Below are 23,093 nucleotides of genomic sequence, written 5' to 3' on the forward strand. Positions count from 1 at the left end.
ACATTATAGGGGTTATTTAGTGTGTAAGGGACCTCGGCATGACTATGGTTGTAGCCACCGATCATGCCGTTGCCCCTACACCTATCTATTTGGAATCTAGGGTCTTGATTATACCTGCCTCCTCTACGCTGAACTAAGTTCCACCCCTCCTCGCTAGTCCCATGCCAACCATTGGGATTTCTTTCTCTAAGTGCCTCTTGCCTCATACTTCCTCTATGATGGGTTGGGGTTTTGAGCCAGCTCCATCTATTATCTTGCTGATCCTTGGGCATATAAAAAAAGGACAAGGGTCTAGCCGTGACCAAGGAGCCATTGTGGTTACGGGGATTTCTCCTACAGATGTATTCTACAACTTGTGGATCTTCGAAGGTCACAACTATACAGTCACCATGTATGGTTTTCCGATTATATCCTACCCATGGTGTTCTTTCAGCCATTAACATATTGCCACAAAGATTTGGTGGTAAGGGATGATAATTCATAAGCCAGTGACATACCTTATTTTTAAGTGCCTGGAAAGTTTCTGATTGTGAGGGAGCCAGTTCTGTTACCCCAGTCAGTATAATCACATACGGGCAAGCATCAGGTGGGAGATGAATATTGCGTCGTGTTTGATTTATTTCAGTGGAAACTGGAACAATCTGTGGGGCAGGGATTATGGGAGTTCTAGAGTTAGCCTGGGCAGTGGGCTTATTTAATGTGTGAGATTGTACATGAGAACTTGCTTTATTCCTCAAGGGGGTTGGTAAATTTAGAGTCTGGTCCTTTGTCATTTTCTGATTTTCTATTGCAGTTTTCTTGGCAACCGGTTGGGCTTTAGTGACTATAGTGGGTACATTAGTGGCCCTATTGGCATAGCTACTATCGTGAAACCTGATATCTTTATGTATATCATGTAGGACTTTTTCAATGCCATTGAGTCTGGCTTCTAGGGGTGCAAGTAAACTTTTGAGAATTTTCGTTATGGTACAACCTAATGATTCCTCCTTCCCAATCAATACATGTACTGCGAATGTTGGTAATTTGTTTCTCCGAGATAATTTTAGATTGTGGTCAAAGAAATCAAATATTTCAAAAAAACAATCATCCATGTTTGTGTTTATTTCATGATCATCAGCACCTCCCAGGGGCAAGAAGACTGAAACTCCGGCGGAACAAGGTGGGCAGGAACGGTCCTCTGCAGGCTCTTCTGCTGGCCCCAGTAAGTTGTTCTGTTGTTAATATTAATAATTATACTTTCCTAACTTTTACAGGTCCTATTCATTCAAAATAGTTTCCTAATTCTATTTTTTACAAAATAGTCTTTGATCTTCTTGTAGACTGTTTCTACATTCTTATCCTGCCTCTACCATCACTCTCTGTGCTACTACTATTATGTACTATTATTATGAGTCGGTCTGTGTAGGTAGCTAAGCTTGCCCAGTCAGCAAATGGTGTTAAACAAAACTCTGATCCAGGTACTGGTACTGAGTGTAGTCCTCTGGGTTGCCGTTGCTGTCTATTCCAGTCTTCTTAATGTAAGTGCTTTCCCAATTTCCTACAACAAAATGTCAATGTGTCCAACAAGAATAAGCTAGTAGTTGGCTTTTTTGATTTGATAGGAGCACATTCCTTGCCGCTAGTGTTTCAGGGACTATTCTGCACATACAGAAGTATGGACAAGAGAAATAGGACATTGTTGATGATAGGTGCAGTTCGACTTTCCACATACCTCAGTCCGAACAGAAGTTGAATCCCCAATCCCCTGACCGACTATCTAGTGTGTCTGACCAATGATTACGTTACGACCCAGAAGAACAGAAGAAGACTACCGCTGAATCCCGACCTATCAGAGTCACAGAAACATGCCTGCACAGTGCAGTAGTTCAAAGTTCAAACCCTTCCGCTCACTCACTCGTGAACAAAAACCACACAGTGTTTGTTAGTTTTAAAGTTTTATTTTCAAATAAGAAATAAAACAACTATGTCTTCATTTTTAATAGCGCAGTATTGCGAGCGAGCACTGGTGATGAGATAGATGATGTTAAAGTTTAAACAACATTCCCTTGAATCAATATAACTTAACACATCAAATTATTAGAATAACTGTGTGGGAGACCCCACCTTCTTTAAAGTACTTAAAGTACTGCTGGTGATGAGGAGTAGGTGGTGAATTGTATTGTTGGCAGAAGGGCAATGGAATCTTGTGTCTGTAATTATAAAAATGGTGCACGTTAAAAAGCAAGCATTCATCAGTTGTGCCAAAAAGTGTAGCATTTAATGGCTAACCATATAAAAGGTTATCACCCTCCCCAAAACCGTCACTTTTTTTCATTCCCAATAATTACAAATTGGTTATGTATTAACATTTTCTTTCATTACGAGACGACATAGGGGGTGGTGTATGGCATCTGAAAATATGACATGTTTTTTCTAGACGTCACAACATCGGATGCGGCACCTAACACCAGTGCCGGGGCCAGCAGTCCGGAGAGGTCCACTCCAGGCTCAGCGGCGGCGCCACAACAAGTGCCACCAGGAGGAGTTGGGGGGGAAGGCTCAGCGGCGGCGGACGGTGGTAAGTTATTATACTCCTTACTTATTGACATTTTTTAGTAGGCTCGCAAAGGAGTGTATGATGTACTGTACAGTAGACAGTACACTAGTACAAGTACACTGTACTATTAAGAACAGTTACTAAATTTAGAACTACATTTTTGCTAATCACGGAGAAGACAGTCAACCTTGACTTAGCCATAGCATTAGCGGCGGTAGTTCTCGGGTAAGCAATGGCCCCCTCTATGACTTCAACTCAGCTGGGAAACTTTTATCGTGAAGCCAAGTCATATCAAATGAACTTGAGGGATGTAAAGAACGAAAAGGGAAAGAAGGGCGAAAATAAGGACGAGCGAGTCGTAACATTTATGACTGTAAAGAATGATACGTGTTTTTGAATGCAGGCAGAGGTGGCTGATAGGAAGGAATCACATGCATGGCTGCTTGAAGCAAGGATGGTTGGAGGAGAAAGAAAAGATGACTGCCTGTGTGGGTGAATCAGAGAAAATGCATGTGTGGTGTGCATTGCAATATATCATTTGGTTCAAACTCAAATTCAAGTCAAGACGGTGGTTTACTTACCAAATAAAATGAAAAGGGTGTTAGTTGGTTGTTGAGAAAAAGTAAACTTGGTACAGTTGAGACATTAAGAAGAATGATAGACGTTTACTTTGGGAGCCTGGATGGTATCTTCTTCTTCCTCATAGATAGCAGAGGTGTATGTAGTAGAGCAGACACTCAGTGGATGAAGAGTGTTACTTTGAACACCATGTCCGTGCCAGAGTAGCAAAGCTGAGGAAATCCAAATACTAGAAGTTGTGATTGTTCAGAAATATTCCCTTGACTAACAGTACAGTAGTTTACTTTGCAAGCACAGCATATATTGTCAATGTATTGTATAGTTGACATTATATCAAGTAAAGTCCCTTCCTCCGGCAATTATGGATACCACACTCACTCCCTATGTTAATAATTTTCTTTCAGCTGTGTCATGGGTGGACTATCGCTGTTGTTCACTCAATCTATCAAAACAAAGCACCTAAAGCCATCCATCATATAAGCAAAGATCATGTGATCGGCAGGATATAGGATCAGAAATGAATAATCTTCATTTTCCTTTTGTAGTAGTCAAGGCCCGGGGGGGTAGTGCGAAATATAAATTACATTGAGCAGTAGCCCTTGATGTAACCGAGTATGGCCAGTGCCACCCCTATAGAAAAGTAAGAGCTTCCCTATCACCACCTGCATGTACTGCTTAAAGTAATGCGAGTCTGCGTTATCATGGCTTGTGTCTTTTTTTCTTGGGTGCAAGCTGAGTGAGCTGGCATTATGCTGCCGGCTAGGCTACCACAAGTTCACGTACAATTAATTTCTTTTGCAAAACAAGGGGGGAAAAAGAAGAAGACTGGTGTAGTCTCTGACTCTCTGACTATGTAGTAGTGAGTCCATAGTGCTGCTGGTAGAATTCCTGAAACTCCCACTAATGTCACAGGCTTACAAAGACGGCAGAAAGATCCATGCGAAAATGTTATACTGTGCTTCAAAGTTGCTAGTGTTACTAACTGTGAGACACATTTCTGATGAATTATTTTGAGTTAATGTTAAAGACTATTGGCTACAGTATTTTTCTTTCTTTCTTCATATAGATGCTCCGCAACAAAAGCTCACCCGGAAGGAGATGGCTGTCCGGGTCAGGGCCCGTATGCTGGAGGCCATTTGCGCTGAATATCAGCGGCTGTGGGCTCGGGAGCAGGACGAGGAGGCGGCAACTGCTGCATCCTCTTCCAGTGCCCCCGGGTCCACCAGCCTCCAGCTAAACGGTGACGTTGCCCGACAGCCTCCCGCCATCGCCGCACAGCAGCAAAAACAACTGCTGCCCCCCCCAGAGCCTGGATGACACGTGTGCGCTGCCTCAGAAAAAGAGTGGACTTCCTGGAGCGCCTGGCTGAGAAACAATAATGCCAGATGCGGGACCTCCGCAAAGAGCTGCGGGACCTCCGCAAAGAGCTGCGGGACCACCTGTCTACAGGACACCGCCGGAGGAAGTGACTGTCCCTTGTCCCTCTTTTAAAGACTGTTGGGGGGGTGGGAATTGGGAGTTGGGGATTATTTGGGACATTTCAGAGGACTATTTGAAATGGACAATTATTTGGGTTAGGGAGGAGTGGGACTAGTTTATTTTTGTTAGGGTAAATACAATTATTCATTTTACATACTTCAACATAGTGTACGCATTGATGTTATTTTGTGGGTAGTGGGCGGGGCTTACGGCACGTTTGGTTTCCTCAAACTTACCAGCATGAATTATCTAAAACGTCAAAATAATTTCAAAAGTGCCGCTAATAGAGTTAGTGAATTCAATTGGCCCACTAGCACTTTACTAGTACTACTGTCAGTCTCTCCTCCAAGTCCTAGCCCATTATTCTATCTACCCAAAATGCTTATCTTACCTGTGATTCATGTTTGAGAATAGAGCTAGGCACAGCACTGGCTGCATGGCAAATGGCGATTACGCCATCCCGGACCGAAATTCCGTTGTTGTGGTGTTAGTAGGATTGGTACCACACTAGCAGTAGCAGCATATGAAAAACAAAGTAAAAAAATTAGACATTGAGTGGCCTGAGAGGAGTATTAGAAAGAACAGTAGCCTAAGCAATGCTGAAGATAAGTATGGGGAAAAAAGAATTGCATGGATGATTATGGCTACAACAAGAACAGTGACACAGCAGTGTAACAACAAGTTTTCTTGACATGTAGGAGGATGATGTTGACGATGGATCCAATCGACGGTGGGCATGAAATTCAGAATTTATTTTAAAATACACATTGTTGTTTTTTTAACCAGAATTACAATATCCTAGGATTCATCTAGCTGCCTTAAAATTGATTTGAGGAGGTTGCTTACACCTTCTCCTCCCCAGCAAGTGTGTGGAATTATTGTTGTAATTTACTCACACCTCAATGAAAACCACACAGCCCGGGGGAAGAGGGTTAGGGTTTGAAACTTGGATGGGAATGGGGTTTGTGGGGAAAGTTTTGTGGAGAGAGGAAAAAAAACACAGCATGGACAAACAACAAATGAAGATAAACAAATCTTTGGATACGAAGCTATCCATACATCTTTTAAGGGACATAAAGGAAGTGCATGCACTACTGCATGCATGAAGTTGTTTGCTAAATGGATAGGTTACTGAAAAGTAAGTAGTACTTTCTACAATGTACTAACTATGAAGAAACAATGTGACAGTACAGGGCTGTAGTAATTACGCAATTTCACTTGCCTATCTGCCCTCAGATAGAAGAACCACTTAGTACATTAAATTACTTTAAAAAATAGCAAAGAAAAAAGTATACAATGGCTGGAGGGATGAATTGAAGCAGAGAGCAAACAAATGCACAGAGTCACACTCATAGAAGTTCACAGCAATAACATTACTTAAAAGATAAGTAGAAATTAAGATGGATACTGTAACTGTATGTTGTTGTAGTTGTCCAGTTGAATTTGGGAAGTTGCATGCATCCAGCCATTCCTCTTTTTCGCGTTACTCCTCCATTCCATCTGACGCTCAGTCAATCAATGTTGGGGACCAGAAGACACCTTGTCCACTGCCTGCCTGGCGGATGCTGAATTGTGGGTCGCTAATTGTAAGCCTGAGTTCATCCTTTTTGCCATTGCACAGGGTGAAAGCCGGCCTGTAATGGTTGATGGAAAAACAGGAAGTGACATTAAAACACCACAGAGAAAAAAATATAAGGTATGCTGTGTATTGCAAAAATAACACTTTCAGTTTCAGAGTCGACAGTATTACAATACATACAAGCATCATTTCGAAAGTGCGTACTCTGAGTCTCCTTTTCAAGGATAAATAACTTGTGTGGGCAAAATTTGCGGATCTTTCCCCTCAAGCTAGGTGTAAAGTGTAAACTGCGATTTTAGAACAAAATTAGACCTTCCCAGCAGTGCTCCCAGACCCCTCAACCCACCCCCAAAAACATGCGATACTAATAGGCCTAACTTTCAACCGTGCCAAAACGCTCTCTGCAACTAGAGCTAGACCCAAACCCCCCTTTTCCACCATGGAATTTCTCCAAACCACTTGCATCCGATATTAGACCTTCCCAGCATTGCCCCCAGACCCCTCAACCCACCCTCAAAAAAGGAGAACACCCCCAAACAGGCCAAAAGCAAAAATGGAAAATGTGACACAAACAATTTGAGGCCTACTTGAAAAATCACTCCAAACGCACTCTGCAGGTATGCCCTAACTCCCCTTTCCCACCATGGATTTTCTTGAAACCACTTGCAATCAAAATTAGACCTTACCAGCAGTGCTCCAAGACCCCCCGACTCACCCCCACAAATCTAGAACACCCCCAAACAGCCCCCCAAAAACATGCAATACTGGTATATTCAAAACATGGCAAATTGCGCTGTTCACAAATAATTGCTGTTTTCAGCACTTCCACTACATCGATCCTCTTGAAACTTACCTGGACACTTGTTCCAGCGATTCCCAAGAATCTCAGCAAGGCAGAAAAAAATCAAACCATTGCGCTCTTTGAAGAAGAAGAAGAAGAAGAAGAAGAAGAAGAAGAAGGTCTACGACTAGTTGTCACTTTTCACCCAAACACACGCGCCCGCAAAACACCAAAAAAGGCCAAAATTCTGCCAATTCTGGACCAAAGAATGCCAAAGCCACCTAAAACCTTGCCAACATCATTATGAACGAGCCTGTATCGGGCCCTGAGCTCTAGACTCAGCAGGAACCCTAACAACTTAAACCCAAAAACCCTACTAAATCACACTGGACCCTAAACCCTAGATATACTTTGTCTGTCTGTGTCAAAGAGCCTAGGTATGCTACGTCAGGATGCTTCACTCAGTGGTGCCTGCCTTGACCGTCTGCATGGACCTGCCACAAGCATGAGCCAAAAATCAGTTCCGCTCAAGAATTTGCGAATTTTCGGTAATTTCGCAAGATTCCCGAAAAACCGCAAAACAGCAAATTTCGCAAACATAACGGATGTTTGGCCCAAGCTTGAGGCAGTGCCGTGCAGACGGTCAAGGCAGGCACCACTGAGTGAAGCAACCTGATGTAGCATAACTAGGCTCTTTGTCAGACAGACAAAGCATATCTAATTGTATGCAGCAAGCCACATAGCCCCAATTTTACATGAACTGCTGTCAGGAGTGGACTCTGCCTGGCATAACAACAACAGTACACTGCCTCGCCCTCGACCACTACATACCACGAATAGACAGACATGTAGTTCTGCTGTAGTAGTTGTTGTACACTGGTTTACCTGTTTGCCACTCACAAATTGGCCATAGTTCTTATTTAAACAGACGCTGATGATCCATCCATCCCAGTGAGTGACTGTAAAGAAAAAAGATTTATTATTTAATCAATCATCATGGTATATTGGCAAGTGAGTCCACTCCAAGGACATTTTGCATATTGTAAAATGCAACATAGTGGCCCCTAAATTTGAAGTACAATTTGAATTAAACAAGGTAAAAAAAAAAACAGAGTAGTAGACATGAGTTACAATTACTGTGTAAAAGATTAAATTGAGTTACAATTACTGTGTAAAAGATTAAATAATAACTAAGACAAGACATATGATTCATTTCATGCACAAAAAACAAACAGCAATTGGTTTAATCAGAGCCAGACAGCCATTGCTGTCCACTGCATGCCATCTTCTCATTATTCATTACCTGTTCTACTTTTTGTTCGCATCTTCTTCGGAAAGTGAGGGCCCACGGGGCAGCCTCTCTTGTCAATTTCAGAAGTAAGTGTCAGCAATCAGCAAGCATGTAGTCAGTCAGTAATTTCAGTCCCACTTGAGGGGACTCGTCTACGAAAACAAAGTTTCTTTATTCTTCGTAATCCATCCATCTGCCTTGAGGGAAATGGATAGGGGGAGTCTGGAGGAGGAGGATAGAGGAGTACGATTGAGTTGTGAACTTGTGAACCTCAGGAATGCAGACTGCGGCACCTTCAATTCAATAAGGAAAATAAGAAGGAGACAGACGAAAAAAAGAAAGTCATTTTCAGGCCTCGGTGTCAGGGAAGTAGAGCTCGTCCTCAAACTCTATGAATTGAGACGGGAGTAGGTCAGCTAACAGTGAAGAACTTCCGTCACCTAAGTCGGTGTCCTCTACTTCATGCATGCATTCACGTATTTTGTAATCTGGTGGTATGAAGTGCTGATTCATCTTGATCAGTGTTAACCTCTCCACATTTTTGGGCGAGAGGCGGGTCTTTTTTGAAGTTACAATGGCACCAGCAGCACTGAAAACACGTTCAGAAGACACACTTGCGAGTGGGCAAGACAAATAATTTAGAGCCAGGTTGGTGATCAGTGGCCATAGAGGTCTTTCCTATACCAATACAGCAATGGGTTCTGATTAACAAAGACCTCTGTTGGGTCATCCAGATAGGCCTGCACCATCGACTCAAGGTTCTCCACGGTTGCTCCACTTTGCGTACCGTCTGTGGCCTTTGCAGCACTGGAACGAGCAAACCCTTGATGAGTTAGCCAATCCGCTTCCGACAATATTATGGCTGGTGCAGGTAAGGATGATGATACGGTTTCTGCTGGTGTCGTTAACGACTGTGAGGTAAAGTGACTCCCTTCGGCCACAGATTCAGAAGTGGAACTTGACGCCGTATGGCCTGCTGAGTCAGTTGTACTTCTGCCGGCTCCTTGAATTTTCTGCCGTTCTTTTTCGAACCGAGTGGCTGACACAGCTAGCCAATGTTTGTACTTTGAAACATCAGCTTCATCAAAAGGAATGAATACTTTGCTGGCCACTGCCTTTTTGTACCGTGGATACAGAATAGTGGCACAAATGTAATGTTGTTCTGTATGTATGGTTTTAAGCCTTTCATTGACAACTAGGCGGCTTAATAACATCTCCGCCAACTGATATGCGTCTTGCTTTTCAGCATCATCTCGGAACGTTGAAGACACCGCCTTCAGTTGGTGCTCTAGCATGACCAACAATGGGATAGCTTTGCCCAAAGAACAGTCCTCCCTGCTGACTTCACGCGTGAAGACCTCAAAAGGACAAAGCATGTCTGTCAGGCTTGCAACTAGCTTCCATTCCTCCAACTCTAGCCTCATGTCTTTTATAGTAGAACCCAGTTTATAGACATAATCATTTATTACCCCCCAATGCTCAGACAGACACTCAAGCATGTAAAAGGTTGAGTTCCAATGTGTTGCCACCTCCTGGATGAGTCCTTTGTCTGGCAGTCTACGTTCATGTTGAATGCTCCTCAGCTCCTTCCGGGCCTTAAAAGAATGGCTGAAATGTGTGCAGATTCTTCGGCAGGTGGTCAGTAACTTGCTGACTGTGTTTTCTTTTTTCAAGAAGTCTTGCAAAACGATGTTAATACTGTGAGCCAAACACGGCACTCTGAAGCACTCACCATCATGCATGGCCTTAACTATATTAGTGCCATTATCTGTGGAAACATAACCAACTATGCGATTTCTTAGATGCAGCCATTCAGAGACCTTCCTATCAAACTCATCCAAAAGGTTAGGTGCAGTATGAGTTTTCACCATGGCAGACATGGCTACTGTTGCATGTTTCTGAGTAGCTTGAAAAACTGTGTCCGGGTCAACACCTGCATTTATCTTGTCTCTAACCCCTGCAAAAGAGACCCAGTGTGCAGTGATGCACATGTAATCAGGGGCTTGGCAACTGGTCCACATGTCTGTTGTCAAGTGGATAGTGTGACCAGCACTCTGCTGCAAAGCTGCCCCAATCACCTCCAGCACATCTTGATGTAGTGCTGGAACCGTAACTCTAACACTAACACCACCACTGGGTCTGGGCACTCAACAGCACAGCTTGCCACAAGCTACTGGTAAACAAAACAGAGTGCACGTGCTGCTATCTAGTTATTTGCCCCGATTTTTTGGCAAAAACATCTGACATTAAACCAATGTTTTATGTGCAAAAAGTCACATTTTATTTTAGTTTTTTTTGTGTCAATTATTCAAATTTGACTTTTTTTTGGAAAATTAATTATACCAAATTTTTCATTTACGACCTTCTGTACAATACAAACTTATTTACAACAATATAAGACAACTTATTTTCATTCAAACATCAAACATACCTCTTACATACAATACAAACAACGTTTTTTTGAAAAACAGACAAACAATAAGAAAATATACCAATTGTTTTCAGTTAAAACAACAAATTGTCACAACAAAGCCATACACATTTTCTGAGAGTTATAAAAAGAAAACGATTGGTTCTATTTTTGTGTGACTTCGAAGTTTTCTGGCTTTTTCAGTCTACGCGTTTCGAACTCGTATAATTATAGAGTTCTCATCAGGACCGTAGTCTCTCTGTCATCGAGAAACCAGCGTGGGTTAAATTGTACCCGTCGACAATCGGGATTGTGTATATGGACCATATGTTTGAACTGGGTTGATGCCCTTGACCGTTTTTCAATCGCTCAAGAGGAGGAGTCCTATGTCATGGAGCTGGGGGTTCTAAGCCTTCGTCTGGAATTTCTATCTCAGGCGAGGCGGGTGTGTGATTCTTCCTCGTTTGGTGTGAGCCGCATCATGGAGCCTCCATGATCCTTTGCGGACCCGTAAGCACTCACGTCGCGGAGGCGGCTCACACCAAACGAGGAAGAATCACACACCCGCCTCGCCTGAGATAGAAATTCCAGACGAAGGCTTCAAATGGCGCATCCAACCAAAACATGTTTCTAATGGTGGGGTTGGACCGTTTTACGTGATGATGATGATGCAGACTTCTTAAAACCAGTTAGGCTCATTGATGTTCTTTTTCGCATTGGTGTCTCTCCCAGACTCTTAGTGTGCCTCATACATGTTGCAGGGGTAGAGGGTGTGGGCGCTACCACTGCAGTGCTGCTGCCAGGGGTACTGGGTGTACCAGAAAAAATGTCAGTCGTTTCTTGACTTCCCCCCTGCACAATCAGCCCGTCATCAGCATCAGATGCAATGTGAATGGATACATTTGGATCAGTACTACTTTTGGCTTCCCGGATGTTCCTTAGGTGCGCATCCCACTGGATAGTGTGGTGTTTTTTTAAATGACCTCTCTGGCCTCCGGAACCATAGTTGGTATCAAGCTTACCCCGACTAACTAATACTTTACAAATCGAACAAACAACCATGTTTTCCGCCTTTTGGCCAACAGTAAAGAAGTTCCAAACTGGGGACTGGAGATGTCTGCTGGTGGTGGAGGTGCTACTTTGACTTTCAATGCCAGATGAAGTGGAGGATGGGCAGCACTACTACTTGAGGTAATGGAAGTCGAGCTGGATGGACGTCCCTGCCGGCCCTTCTGACTAAAAAATATGGAAGCTGTAGGTCATGTTGGTGTTGTAGTTAACTGCGTTGGTGGTGGTACCAGTGCCACGCCGCCCACATCCCGCTCAGCAGCCATTCGGGATAGGGTGAAAATGTCTGTCTGCTGCATGCCCGCTGGGGCTGGCGTGACGTCTGTGATGACTGGGTCGTTGTCAGACTGTTCATCAGCAGCAGAAGACACCACTTCTTGCTCGTTGTCATCACCCATAAGTCGAAGCCTTGCGGTAACCTTCCCTTTAAGGCTTAGCTACCTTTCTCGGCTCATGGCGTGCCTCACTGTCAGACTGCATTGCTGGGTTCCAATCAAGATCAAGGTCAACAGAATGAAGGGGGCTTGAAGAAGAACTTGTAGTAGTAGTAGTAGTAGCAGCCCTCCTTGACCTTTTTCTTGCTGGGGATCTGGAAGACAATGGATCATCATCAGGAGGAGTGGCTTCCTCGGATGATACCTCCGCTTGAATATCAATTTCCGGATGTGCCCCTACTTCTGGAGGAACAAGGGTTGTAGGCAGTTGTGCCGCTCCATGAACCTCTAGTTGCACCTCTCCATGCACCGCTCCATGCGCCTCTCCTTGTGCCTCTACTTGCGCCTCTACTTGCGCCTCTCCTTGCGCCTCTCCTTGCGCCTCTCCTTGCCCATGTACTTGCGCTTGTACTAGTTGCACCTGTGGTTGTCGTTGCGGCTGTGGTTGCTGAACACTCGTCAGCTGAGTTACACCCGGCGTTGATTGGATGGTACTTTCTTGTGATGAGCGAACATCACTGGTCGATGGTGATTGAGAAAGTAAAGTGGCTGACTCATGGTCTTGGACCTAACTTGGCGTGGTGGCACTGAGCCCAATGAAGCGGAGGTGCTGCTTCCAGCTTGGTCCCCGGTGGACACCGCTGCTGCTGCAGGCGTAGGTTTTGTTTCTCCCAAAAAAGGTGTTGGTGGGCCCACCAGTCTCCTTGGTAGGTGGTGCCACTAGCTTCTCCTGCTCCTTCTTACTGGCAGTGGCAACTTTTTTCGCTGAGGCGCTACGGCCACCTTTCTTTGGGCCCATCTTCTTCAGATGTCAGAACAGCAGGCCGCAGTTGCACGAGTTGCAGAGTTGTCTTGTCTGTGGCCACACGTGACGTCACGTGACGTTGTGCTGCACACACCGCTGCAGGACTTCTTCCTGGCACTGGTGGTTCTCTTGTGCACCTAAAAGCAAAGGAAGCCAGAGGAACATCAGTTAAACACCCCACACAGTTGAAAAACACACAAAAATCACCACAATCCAATGCCATCCATGCCCTCAATGATGTTTAAATTCAAGAGGCCCCACACAAAGCCTTGCTACATGGACCACTCACTACCCCTGGGCATAATGGGTGAAAGCAGGGCAGGCTGGGTGCAGGCCTTTGGCTCAGAGCACACTGCCTGGCTTCAAAATGGCCCCTTGTCCCCCAGCCACATGGCCAGGCCCTGCCTGGACAGGCCTCAAAATGGCCCCGACCCACATGGCCAGGCCCCAACAACACCCCAAAAAGTCAAAAAGCACACAAAAATCACCACAATTCAATGCCATCCATGCCCACAATGATGTTTAAATTCAAGACACCCCAGAGAAAGACTTGGTCCATGCACCACTGAGTACCCCTGGGCCTAATGGAAGAAATCAAGGCAAACTGGGTGCAGGCCTGAGCACACTGCCTGGCTTCAAAATGGACCCTTGACCCCCAGCCACATGACCAGGCCCTGTCTGGACCAGGCCTCAAAATGGATCCACCCACATGGCCAGGCCCCAACAACACCCCAAAAAGTCAAAAACACACAAAAATCACCACAATCCAATGCCATCCATGCCCTCAATGATCTTTAAATTCAAGACACCCCACAGAAAGACTTGGTCCATGCACCACTGAGTACCCCCGGGCCTAATGGAAGAAAGCAAGGCCAACTGGATGCAAGCCTGAGCACACTGCCTGGCTTCACAATGGCCCCTTGACCCCTAGCCACATGGCCAGGCCCTGCCTGGACCAGGCCTCAAAATGGCCCCCACCCACATGGCCAGGCCCCAACAACACCCCAAAAAGTTGAAAAACACAAAAAAATCACCACAATCCAATGCCATCCATGCCCTCAATGATGCCTAAATTAAAGACACCCCACAGAAAGACTTGGTCCATGCATTACTCACTACCCCTGGGCCTACTGGCTAGTGAGGCTTTACAGGCACCCCAAAATTTTAAAAAAAAATCAACATATAACAGTGAGCTAAAGTTCCATGACATAAATGAGAATTAAGTTAAAAATATATCACAGAAACAGTTGTATCATGCACCCATGACTAACCCTGGGCCTACTGGATACTGTGGCTACCCACAATATATATTTTTTTAAAGTTGTGAAAAACGTTTTAAAACTGTAGTTGCAGCAACTGCAATGCCCCAAACAAACAAAACCAACTTACTTATAAAATCTCAAGTCCAAAAGTGATCCAAACACCAAAGTCCAAAAAGTCCTCAAATACAACTATCCAGCAGCAGCCACAAAAAGTAATCCTTCCAGCTCCAGATCCAAATCAAAAGTGACCAGGACATGGACAAAGCACTGGGAGGAGTCTGCTGGACAGGACAGGAAGTTGGAGACCCACCCCCCCCCAGAAATGGACTCCTTGCACCAAAGAGTGCAGCCAAATGTCAATCTGAGGAGGTATTCTGATCAAAATAATCATTTTCAGAAGGTTTATGCTGCCTGCGGTGGATTTCTTGTGCAGAATTGCAATTTTTGCAATTTCAGGAAAGCGAGCTGTTCAAATCTCCCACCGGAAGTCAGCTGCACGCCGCATCTACGTGTTCGGCATTGTTTACTCCCGCAATGCGTGATCGCGGGCCCTTATGACGTACTCGCATTGTCAAACTCTCGCTGTGCAAGATGGCGAGCCGCGATTACGTAATCGCGGTCGAAAAACTCTCGCGCGATCACGCAGCAAGATCCAAAATAACGCAGCACACGCAAACCGGGAGAAAAACAACTCTGCAAACACAGAATCATGGTAAGTCAACGCAGCGCGCGCGATATTGTATTTTTCAAGCGCGTCCAAGCAAAAAAATCCACAGCTTGCGAATTTGCGGATTTTTGGGCAAATTTGCGCGATTCGCAGACAACCCTAAAACCTATGGTTTTTTCAGTGAATTTCTAAGGTTTTTTAAATGCTAATTCTTAACTGTAAATGTTTTTTTCAGTGAATATATTTATATGTATGTGTGGATGTGTGTGTGTGTGTGTGGATGTGGGTGTCACATTGCAAAGGTTTTTATTAATCATGAATTTAAAAAAATCTATTATTATTAGTGCTGTCAGTTGTTTGAGACTTCTGATCTGTGAAGTGTATAAAAGTGTTGATAGTAGTCTTTTACTGCTAATCTTTGTTGGTATGCTCCAGAAGTGTCTGATTATTATTCTGTCAGGAGTAGAAGATTGCTATTGGCAGTGTGTGGCTGCGGGTCTCTAGAGAGGGTAAAAATGCTTCGAGTAGTCTGTGAGAGGTGTAAGAATGCTGTCAGCTTTTGTGACTGCTACTCTGTGAAGGATGCAAGACTGCTGTGCTTAGTGCGAGAATTCTACTGTGAGGACTGTGAGCGTGTTTTTGTAGTGTGTGACTTCTGGTTGGTGAGGATTATGAGTGCCTTTTTATAGTGTTTAATTCTAAGAAGCATGAGAGTGCAGTCAATAGTGTGTGACTGCTATACTGTGAGATGTTTTCTGTGCTTTTTGTTCTTTGAGACTTTTAGTCTTTGAGAGTGTGAACGTGTTGTCTGTAATGTAAGCAGTGTTCTTTGTGGTGACACTGTGTAGAGATGACTCAGAGATACTCCAGGCTTGAGGTATGTTTATTACTACAAAGCCAAAGACATGTCCGGTAGAATGAGCTGGCTCTCACGTATCTGGCTAATAACCCCCAAGTAACTAACAACATTGGAATGTAGGGGATGGGGTGAATCACAGTGCCAATGGGAAAGGGGAAGTGCATTACATCACAAAGGTGGAAGGCTCACACCATATTACATCATCACAACACATCTTCCGCCTATACAATAGACAAAATGGAGAGGTTGAGACAGGGAAGAGAGCAGAGAAGAGGGGAAAAGGAGGGAATGTGGAGGTGGATGATGTAAAGGCAATGGGGACAGTGTTTAGAACAGAAGCAGAGTAGGACGGTAAACATGTCTACACATCAGTAATATAGTCTATATATTTTCTTGCCTTGGTTATGGGTCTGCTAAATCTACCAGTAACAGCTTGATTGTTGTACCATCGAGGAAATGAAGAAGTCAGGGATTCTTTGTTAAGATTAAATAGACTTTATTGGAAGTGTATGTAAGTAAATTAAAGGACCCACAGAAGAGGCAGGATCGCTTAGTATGAAGACAGAAGTAAAATGAATCACAAGAGGATTCTAGAGTAGAAGGATAGGATAGGATAGGATAGGATAGGATAGAAAATAATGGAAATAGAAGAAATGTGAAGAGTAGAATATTACATATCTTCCCTTTTTATAGGGAAAACATAAACAAAATAAATACAATATCAAATTTCAATTATACAATGTAATAAAGTACAAGTCAGAGAATGGAAATAAAAATTAAGTAAATCAAAATCTTTTAAATGAGCTTGTAACTAACAAATTCTTTTTGAAGGTAAATTTATGGAATCAATAACAACATTTTCCAAAGAGGTTTCCACATTATGGGTAACAACAGTTTTGTTATAAATTGCAAATAAAAGTTAAGATAAAACAAAATCCTTAAAATGAAGAGGTAATTTACAAATTTTTTTTTAAGGAAAAATTGAAGGTGAAACAGAAACCATATCAGAAACATCAACAACTTTTTCAGAAGATGAAATGGAGACCACATTTCCTTGTGAGGTAGGAGATGTAGATGTAACAACATTACTACGCAAATTAGGTGATGCAACATTTGAGGGAGAACCAGAACCTTCAAACAAAATATAATCATCCAAATTATGTGTAATAGCAGTTTTGTTATAGATTGCAGCTTGCTCATCAGAGATAGGAACAAGTCTGCTCATGTTCCACCATTTCCCATCATGAAGTAAACAAGAACTGAGTCCAACCTTAGATATCTTGTAAGGAGAAGAGAAAGAAGATTCTCCTTTTTTGACAAGAAAGGGTTTCTCGATAAGAACATATGAACCAGAATTAGATTCCGTTGATTGAACATGTTTGCGATGATCAAAATGACATTTTTGTTTGCTTTGAGCTAAAGCAACAGATTGCCATAAAATAGCATCTTTGTTAGTAATGGTGACATCGCTTGAAGAGGAATTAGAAGAATGTCGCTCTAACCAAGAAGGAAGAAGTAAAGAGTGACATTTTCTGCCTTTTAACAACTTAGTTGTAGAATGAGGTGAGTTGTGATATGCATTGACTTTGTTTTTAAGAAAAAAGATTCACATCTAATCCAGAGGATAGAGCAGTCTGAACACCTTCTTTAAGAAAACGGTTCGCTCTTTCAACAAGTCCATTAGCAGCAGGACTGTATAAAACTACTTGAACATGTTTAATATCCATTTGGAAAAATAATCAATCTAGACCAATAAAAATCTTGACGAGGTGGGTAACAGATTAAAAGGTCCAGCAAAATCCAAGGCAACTTTCATCCATGGACCTTCAGGTAAAGAAACTGGACGTAGTGGATTTTGTGTCGTCTTCCAATATTTGTCAGAGACAACACATTGAGGACACAAATCAATAAAAGAAGAAACCTGAGCATTTAAAGAAGGCCACCAGTAATTTTCCCTAAGTTTCTTACAAGTAGCAGTGACCCCTAAATGTCCCGTATGTGCAATCATTATAAGTTTATTCCTAAGAGAAATTGGAGGAATAATACAGCCATTCCTAGTGCAGACACCATTTTCTAGAGATAATTCTGAAGAAATTTGTGCACCTTTTTCAGATATGGCACAATTAGATGAAGAAGAAGCATCGATGGAAACTACAACACAGTCAAATTCATTGGTAACATCATCAGTAAAAGGTAATGGAAGCCGAGAGAGACAAGCCGCCCTGAAATTCTTACCGCCTTGAATATACTTAATGGTAAAATTGTATTCTTGTAATTTAGATAAAATACGTACTAGGCGAGCAGAAGCTTTGCCTAACCCATCTCCTTGCAAAAGATAAACAAGAGGCTTATGGTTTGTGTACAAGGTAAAGGAGTTACCCCAAAGATATCTTTTGAATTTGGAGACAGTCCAGACACAGGCCAAAGCCTCTCTTTCAATTGTCGAATATTTGGACTCTGCACTGGACAAAGATCTTGATGCAAAAGAAATTGTGTGGTCTTTACCCAAATTTTGTTGTCCAAAACTGCACCAAGACCATTTAAACTGGCATCAACAGTAACCGTGCAATGATGCCCATGAACAAATGGACTAAGCGCAGGAGTATTGACCACCAACTCTTTAATATTTTGAAAAGCAGCATTAGCATCATTGGACCATACAAAACTAGTACCTTTTTTGAGCAGAGTTCTTAAAGGTTGGACACAGGTGGAATACTCAGGTACAAAACGAGCATAGTACTCGCAGAGACCTAAGAAGGATCTAAGAGTATCTTTATCAGAAGGAGGCGGAGCTTTAGGAATAGCCTCAACATCACAGAATTTTGGTTTGATACCTTCTGGTGTGATTGTATGGCCTAGATAAGTAATTTGCTCAACTAAAAACTTGCATATCTCAGGTTGAACTGTAACCCCTCTTGAGCTTAAAATAGAAAAAATGTTATGTAAAGTGTATAAATGTTCTTCTTTCGTCTCTGTGAAAACAAGAATGACATCTTGATATGCTTGAACATTTCTGATATCTCTAAAAAGAACATCCATGACCTTTTGAAAAACCGAGGCCGCCCAAGCTAAGCCAAATGGCAACCTCAAAAATGTGTAAGCTCCAAAAGGAGTAACAAATGTGGTGAGATCTTGAGAATCATTACTAAGAGATATCTGGTGGTATGCAGAACGGATATCAATGCTAGAAAAATATTTAGCATGATCAATGTTGGCAAGCATTTGTTGTATATATGGGAGGGGATGACAGTCAATAATGATATTGTGATGGAGAGACCTGAGGTCCACACAAAGACGAAGATCCCCATTTTTCTTTTTTGCAAGAACAATGGGAGATACCCATTGAGAGGAATCAGTTGAAGTGATGACACCATCTACAACGAGTCTCTCCAATTGTTTTTTAAGATGATTCCTCACACTAATTGGAACAGGTCTGACCTTGTGAGTGACTGGTGTAGCATTAGATTTGAGTTTGATGACATGTTCAAAACCTTTAATAGTGCCAATGTTATCATTAAAAACAGAAGAAATTTTTTTTAAAGTAAATTCATAGGAGAAGAATCATTGTCAATAGTCAGAATAGGAAGGCCTCCTAGAACAATTGGATTTTTATGACCAGGTTTCAATTGAATACCTAATTTAACTAAGTCTCTCCAGCCAACCAAGTCTCTGCCTTTGAGTGCAATATATACCTTGGTTTCAGTAGATCTACCAAGAATTTCAAGGGAGCCAATGAAGAAACCGAGAAGATCAATGTCCTTATCACCAAAAGCTTTGGGACAAATATCAGGAGCTTGCAAAGTTATGGAGTGACCCCAAATATTGAAGAAGGTGGTGTCAGCCAAAACAGTAATAGGGGCACCCGAATCAGCCTTAAGCTGCAAGGATTTATTATTGATAAGGGCTTGACATAATGGTTTTTCACAATCTAATGGTTCATCAATGTTAGAAAACATGTTGGTGCACTCAGGAACAGAATGAGCAGAAACTGGGTTGAGAGAAGACTGTGATGGAGGCTCTAATTCAACACTATGTATTCTAACATTTTGATTAGGATTTTTATAGAAACTACGAGATTTACAAAATTCCTGCAAATGGCCTGACCTTTTGCATTTACCACATTTTTTACCCAAAGCCGGACATGAAGGAAAATTGGCAATGTGGTTTTTTGAACCACACCTAAAACAAAAATTACTTTTTAAATCCTTATTGACTTTAATGGCTGAAATGGAAAACTCAGCATTCTCAGAAATATATGAAATAGGGAATGACCTTCATTTAACCTCCGAAAGCGATGGATTACGACAAGTCAACAGTCGTTCTTGCATTTTTTTTAAAACAATTAAAAACAAATTGATCTCTTATAGCAGTGTCAGTGTAACTCTCAAATTCACAGGTAGAAGCAAGAACACGAAGAGCGCCAGTATATTCTTCAACAGTTTCATCACTTCCTTGTTTTCTCTTGAAAAAGCTATGTCTTTCCAGCATGACATTTGGCTCATCGGAGAATTGTTTTCTTTAATTTTTCTTTAGATTCAATATATAAGTTCCATGTGCCATCACCAAAAGGTCTGGGATAAGGTGGTAAATTATTAAAGATTTTCTGTCCTGCAACACCCAAATGATTGTAGAGTAGAGCGTTTTTCCTTTCATGAGAATATTCCACTCCATCGATAGCAACAAGATAGTTCTCAAAAATATTGATCCATTGCTTCCAAACAATTTCAGGTTTACCTGGTTTTTGTAGGAATGGTGGAGGATGGAATTACACTTTCAGACGAGGACATGGTGAAATAAAATAATAAAACTATAGCTAATTATGATGTCATAGAACACAGTCAAGAAGTTGCAAGAAAATTGTGATAAAAAGAAAGAATGTTGAGTAATAGGTAATGTCTTTAGCAGTGAAGATTATGATGTCATAAAAGAAAATATGTTGTACTCCAGGTAAATAGCTTTGTTAAAGACAGAGTTGAAAAATTCCACATTGGAGTCTTTAAACAATCCTGCACATGAGGTTCTAAATGAAAGAAACAAAGTTCTATGAAATGTAATCCACAAAAAGGTTATTTTCTTCTTTAATTAATTCCAAAAGAACAGTGGTTGTCTGTGAAATCTGGAACTGGAATAAAGAACTTGCTAGAACACAAATGACATGTTCAGAAATTATGTAATTCAGTTGCTAAGAGATCGAAGCAACAAGACAATTCCACGAGCTGAAGCAACCTTTCAAAATGCACATTTAAAAGATGCCTTAAGGCAAAGTATGCTGGCGCTGAAGTTACTGTTATAAATGGTTCAAAACATAAATCCACGAAGAGAATTAAAGTCTTAGCAGGTTCCCAGTAAAATAATTCTTATAGTTCAAAGAGCAATATCAATTAGTGCTGCAGAGACGTTTAAAATAACAAGGTAACAGACCTGCTTTGAATCAAACTGTCAGCTGGCAGACTGCGCACTGTGGGTCCGAAGGGAAAATCCACTGAAACAAAGTATCCAGGCAGCTCGTTGGAAGCTCCGTGACAGGTTTAAGCAGTGTTTCAAAGAAAATGCTTTGGAAGTCCTGATTTCAGCAGAGCTTCTAACTTCAGCTGGGCAGCAATCCTCGAGGCATAACAATATGAATGGGCAGGAAATAAATATTTCTTTAACCCCACTCCTGGTACCAAATATGTACCATCGAGGAACTGAAGAAGTCAGGGATTCTTTGTTAAGATTAAATAGACTTTATTGGAAGTCTATGTAAGTAAATTAAAGGACCCACAGCAAAGGCAGTGATAGAGCAAGCTTCGCATCGCGACTTGCTCGAGTCAAGAACCTCGCCCGTGTGTAATCAATTAATAAATTGTACGTCTTACTAATCTTTTATTTTTATATTCAAACGAGGTAGAGGAAGCTTGCGTATGTGTTTTCTAATACAACTAATCTATGTCTCTAAAACATGGCCGCCGCTTGAAAAGTTCTTCTGCGCATGCGTCAGTCACACTCACGTGACCTGACGTAGTTGTAAGTTTGGTGGGAAAGGGTGCGCATGCGTAATACGCAGCTTTGGCAATAACGTGGTACTGCTCGTGCAGTTGCTCTTGTGACAGTGTATATGTTGCTAACATTTAAATTGCATAGTATATTTTTATAATGATAAGTTTGAAGTACAAGACCAATGATGTGTTTTTCATACCGTCACTTCTATGTATTAATTTGTTTTCGCTTACTTTACATGTATCCTCGACTCGGAGGGGTGCTGGGCTGGGGAGTCCATCTTGGAGGGTATTTCTGCGCAAACTCGCCAGAAGTTGCTATGGCATTGAATTCAGGCCAAAGAAGGTTGATGCCAGAGCCACCCTGGGAAAGGGACACCTCACCGAGCAGAAGCATCATGATTATGCTCAATTGTAACCAAAATGTATTCTCTTCATTGTATTCTGTGCGGCTTTCTCATGGGAACCCCAATCTTGCTAGGCGGTACCCAGAGATGTAAATTAGGCCTCCAAATAGTCTATTCTGATTGGTGTGTTACCCAAAGCCTACCTTAGGACCAATCCAAATTGAGGGATTCTGACACTTTGCAACATTGGGGGGTGGTACACCGTCCCAAAACAGTATAACTACCCTGGGTTCACCTAGGGAAGTCGTCCGACTTGTCTGGTTTAGCTGACCTGTCACTGACCCAACGCACTCAATAGGTGACTGAAGATACAGAGTACTGCGGAGCACTCTGTCCGAAATTGACCATAGACTAAGGTTTTACTAAACCTTAAAGTGCTGGCGGAGCACTTTGCTGGGAGTTCGCTGACCCAATCGGGGTCTTGATCGATAGCTGCAGAGAGGGTGGAGCGCAGGCGTTGCTTCCGAACTGCGGGTGCTGGTCCTGTCCTGAGGGTCCTGTCCGAGAGGTCCTGTCCTGATTCCTAATCTGAGGGTTTCCTGTCCTGTCCTGGGTGTCCATTCTGCACCTGCTGTCCACTGAGGGGTATCCTTCCTTGAGGGTTTCCTGTCCTTAACTGACCCGTGGCCAGGGTTTGGTTTTCACACCAGTCTAGGTAAATATCACTCTGAATCTTGCACCTTTCTGAATTTCTGTCTTTTGCTTTAATAAAGACATACCTTTGCATATGTTAATTTTCCATGCTTTGCCGCAACCATTGAATCATAAAGTCAGTTGCATTTGTTCCATAACGTGTTCCTATGTTACCTTATCTGTTAGAAATTATATTTTGCATTGCAGTTTGTCATTTTCTGATATGGTCTAGAACCTCCTTACTTAAACTGTCTAAAGAACTTTTGCCTTAAAGCATAGCGTCTCTCTCTCTCTCTCCATAGACTCTCCTATAGTTATATGAATG

The sequence above is a fragment of the Lissotriton helveticus genome, chromosome 12, assembly GCF_964261635.1.
Source record: "Lissotriton helveticus chromosome 12, aLisHel1.1, whole genome shotgun sequence".
NCBI lineage: Eukaryota > Metazoa > Chordata > Amphibia > Caudata > Salamandridae > Lissotriton > Lissotriton helveticus.